The sequence below is a fragment of the Peromyscus eremicus genome, chromosome 2, assembly GCF_949786415.1.
Source record: "Peromyscus eremicus chromosome 2, PerEre_H2_v1, whole genome shotgun sequence".
Lineage (NCBI taxonomy): Eukaryota > Metazoa > Chordata > Mammalia > Rodentia > Cricetidae > Peromyscus > Peromyscus eremicus.
Genome location: NC_081417.1, coordinates 78,777,174 through 78,781,627, shown reverse-complemented (window position 1 = coordinate 78,781,627; position 4,454 = coordinate 78,777,174). Strand labels below are relative to the sequence as shown.

The following is a 4,454-nucleotide window of genomic DNA, read 5'->3' as shown; positions in this document are numbered from 1 at the left end:
GAGCTGGTGGCATTCTCCCCTTTCTCTTGGCAGCCACCAGCCACTGCCTCTGAAGCCAAAGAAAGTATGGCCAATGATAAGTTGTGCTTGTCAGTGAAACGCAGACAGCTGAGTGGGCACTCAGAGAAGGGAACAGGCTGTACCTCAGCCTACCATTGTAGCTACTCTTGTGCTGGAGAGACGGCTCAGTGGTTAAGAGCACTGGCTTCTCTTCCAGAGGACCCAGGTTCAATGGCAACTCATACTTGTCTGTAACTCTAGTTCCTGGGGACCCAACATCCTCATGCAGACATACATGCAGACAAAACACCGATGCATATGAAATAAAAGTAATAAAAATGCCTACTCAACTTGGGGAAATAACAAGAATGTACAAGTTTTTTTTTTAAGAGTATACACTCTGTATGTCTGTATTCTGGTATCCTCTTCCAAGGACACTGATTTGAGGCTCATTCATATAGCCTTATTTATATTGTTAACTTTTTAAAGGCCCTATCTCTGATTACTTTGAGCTGCAACTTGAACGTGATTCTCATAAGAGACAGAACCAATTAGATGGACAGATGGATGATGAAGTAAGGATTTGGGGAAATGGGTTCAAACAAAATCATGGATGGCCATGCTCAGGCTTTGTTCAAGCTTGAAGGCATCAAAACCAGGCATGCGTTAAATTCTTACCAAACAAAAACAAAATCCACAAAATTTCTGGAAATGGTCTTAAGGGCAATCAGCAAACCAACACTTTTTCAGACTCCTGCATCTTTCTGTTGCTGAAGTTACATCCCAAGCATGGTGGAGGTAGAAGCATTGTTTGGCCTAGACCCTGCTCATAAAATGGAGTTTCTTGAGGTATGGTTTCTCTGGGGTTCTACTCACTTCTATATTAACTTGTGTTGTTAATTTTACATTAATTAATCTTTATATCAATTAAGGCAACCCAGAAAGATCGCAGCTGTTCCCGACTACAGAGTCTTAGACTAGTTGAGCCAGCCTCCTCTGAATGATTTCCTTCCCTATTCTGCTTTCCTTTCCCCCACTGCCTACCCTCCTACCCCCCAATATCAACCAAAAGCCATGGCTATCCTGTGTAACCCAGGAAGGCTTGGGATGTACAGATTTCCACCTGCCTCCCTGGTGCTGAGATTCAGGTATGAGCCTTGCCCAGCCTGAGCTATTTTTTAAATAGACATCCTTGGATTTCAGTCTTAGGAATCAATTAATTAGAATCTCATATTAATGGAAATGCTCTCAATATTTCGTTAAATTCCTCATTCCCCACTGTTGGTATGACCTTGTTCTCAACAATTTCTTTTTCCCTTGATGTCTACTACTAGTAATTTTCCATCTTGCAACCTTCTCACATCCAAATGGCAACTTAAACATTCCCATTGCTACTCTTGTATCAAAAGTTTGGTTTGATCCCTGCTAATTTGAGTCTTAAGTGATTCCTATCGTGATAGCCCTAAACAAAGTCCTCTTAATGTATTTGAGGACAACCTTGCCCACTAACCAGGAGCCTAGACTAAAACATCACTCAGAGAAGCATGCTACAGTTGCCTGTCCCAGCTCCAGTGTATCAGCTCAGAGATTATGCTTTGGGAAAAACAAACAACAAAAGCTAAATAAAACAAAAGCCAGGCCATGAAAATCATTCTGAATCTCCATAAGAAGGAATTGCCTTTTGGGCTGCAGTCCGCTCTCAGGCATTGACTTGTCTAATGTTCACTGGACAACAGTTAGTTAGACAAGAACTCTGTGAACAGTCTATTCAGTTGAAGATGCCAAAACTGGATTGGACAAACTGTGGTGCAATTTATGCCCCCAGAGCATAGTTGAAAACTATAAAGCAGTCATCTGACTGCAGCGTGACTTAGCAGCTGACTGGCCAGGGAAGAGAGGAAGTAAGCCTTATCAAAACCACTAATTCCTAATACACTGTGTCCAAAGGCAAAAAGAGGGGAAATGAACTTCATTTATTTATTTATTTTTATGTAAATTAACCCATTTATTTAGAGCACAGGCAGGTCTCAAACGGTATACTTCTACTGGTCTTTCAGTTCCTTCAGTCTTCTGATGGTGGACTTCACTGTGACGGCAGAAGTCGTGTTGTAGGTCCAGGCCTCACCAGCCACTGTTTTCATGCAGGAACCACAGTGCCAGGTGCCAACGGCTCGTCTCTTCATCTTGGTGTTGCCACAGAACGAGCAGGTGTACTTGGCATGCTGGCTGATTTCAGTTTTCTTCACCATTTTCCGGAGGGAGGCACCATAGCGGTCCCGTATTTCCCGATGATCCCTTCTTGGTGCGTTTAGCCATGTTGCTGGAACTGAAGCCCAAGCCGGAGAGGAACTTCATTTATTAAACGAAGAATAAGAAAACAAGTTCTAGAGAATGGGACCAGTAACCAAGATCACTACAGTGTTTTCTGAGATGAACAGTTTTTAACCAAAATGGCTGCCCATGTAGAGAAACATGAAAGTATTACCCATACAGGAAGGAAAGCAATGCAATTGTGTGCTGGGGGGTCTAGAGAAAGAAAGGTCTTAGCATTTAAGAGTACCTGCTACTTCTGGAGAGCACCCAAGCTCAGTAGTCAGCTCACAATTGCCTATACTTCAGTTCATGGAGATTCAGTGCGGCCTTCTGACCTCCACAGGCACTGCACTCATGTACAAACCTACACTCACATGCACATACGTAACTACTACTAATAAAAATATTCTTTAAAGACAGATTGTGTGTTGGAGAGACTAGATGTCAGATTTATTGGGAAAATATTTTGCAGTAGTCAATGTACATGTTCAAGGAATGAAATTATGCATGGTTAAGGAAGTAAATATCTGATGTTACACTGAATACACCATCAGAAAATTATTTCAGGGAGCCATGGAACTTAAAGAGTTCAAAAACACTGGAAACAGAAAGCTCACTAGAGGTGTCCAACTATTTGAACTGGCAAAAAATAATAGAGATGAGATAAATTGAACAGACGAAACAGAAAATGAAGAGAACCTTGGATGTAGAAAGCTTCCACATCATAGGGGAACATCTTTAAGCAGCCGGGAGTGGGGGGTGGGCAGAAACATTGCTTATAAGGGAATCATAATAAAATTATCTGACTTAGCAAAAGCAGTAGAGGCCAGAAAGTGGTGGGATAACATTGAAAGTGTAAAAGAAGCCAGGTATGGGGCCAGAGAGATGGCTCAGTGTTTAAAAAAGCAGTGAGTTCAAATCCCCCCTCACCCACACGTCAACTCACACCATCTTTAACTCCAGTTTCAGAAGATCAGATTCTTCTGGCCTCCATGGGTACCAGGTACACTCATGGTACAACAGATGTGTTTAAGTCACCCACAACCGGAAAAGTAAGATTAAAAACAACAAAATAGCTGAGCAGTTAGTGGCGTACACCTTTAATCCCAGCACTTGGGAGGCAGAGGCAGGTGAATCTTTGTGAGTTCAATGCCAGCCTGGTCTACAGAGCTAGTACTAGGACAGCCAGTGCTACACAGGAAACCCTGTTTTAAAAACCAAAAACTAGGGGCTGGAGAGATGGCTCAGAGGTTAAGAGCACTGACTGTTCTTCCAGAGGTCCTGAGTTCAATTCCCAGCACCCACATGGTGGCTCACAACCATCTGTAATGAGGTCTGGTGCCCTCTTCTGGCATGCAGGAATACATGCAAACAGAACACTGTAAACATAATAAATAAATATATCTTTAAAAAAAAACCCAAAAACGAAAACAAGAAAAAATGTTAAAAAAATAAGTCATGTATGATGGCTCACAACTCTAATCTCAGCATCCAGGAAGCTGGGCAAGACTGTTGTCAGTTTTTAGACGAACCTAAGCTACATGGTGAATTCCTGGCCAGCCTTGACTACAGAATGAGACATTGTCTCAACTATTAAATAAAAAATAACTGTCAACCAACAATCTCCTATCCAGCAAAACTGTTCAAAATAAAAGGAATACAAAGGCTTTTCAAGCAAAACAGAAACTGATAACTTTGATACTGGCAGACCTGCCTTGAGAAGAAATACTGAAGGAAGTTCTCCCAGCTAAAGACAAGTGACCTCCTTGCATGTAAGAACATTAGCCAACACTTCAGCACTTCCCTTGGGTACTATTGTAAATTGTGAAATCCACAAGCACAAAAAATGCAAGAACATGACATTGGCTATGAGAACATTTGTTAATGCCAGATCAGAAATAATGCCAAGCAAGTCACGCTGTCCCACATCATCTAAGAATATGTATGTTGGGTAGATCAAATTGTTATGTTACTGTACATATTATGAATGACCAAACAAAAACCCTGAGTATTGATTTATGGATTACAATTTTTTGCAAATAGGGAAACCCAAAAATAAGTTTTAAATGATGAAGATTTGACTATGTGCCAACAATAACTCCTCCTGCATTAGCCAAAAGGTGGTCTGTATAGCATTGTCA

At 41.4% G+C, this 4,454-nt stretch overlaps 1 pseudogene; it reads right to left on the bottom strand.

The window, feature by feature from the left end:
* Positions 1 to 2,015: 2,015 nt before the first annotated feature.
* On the bottom strand, positions 2,016 to 2,316 carry LOC131904724 (large ribosomal subunit protein eL43-like; annotated as a pseudogene).
* Positions 2,317 to 4,454: the final 2,138 nt, after the last annotated feature.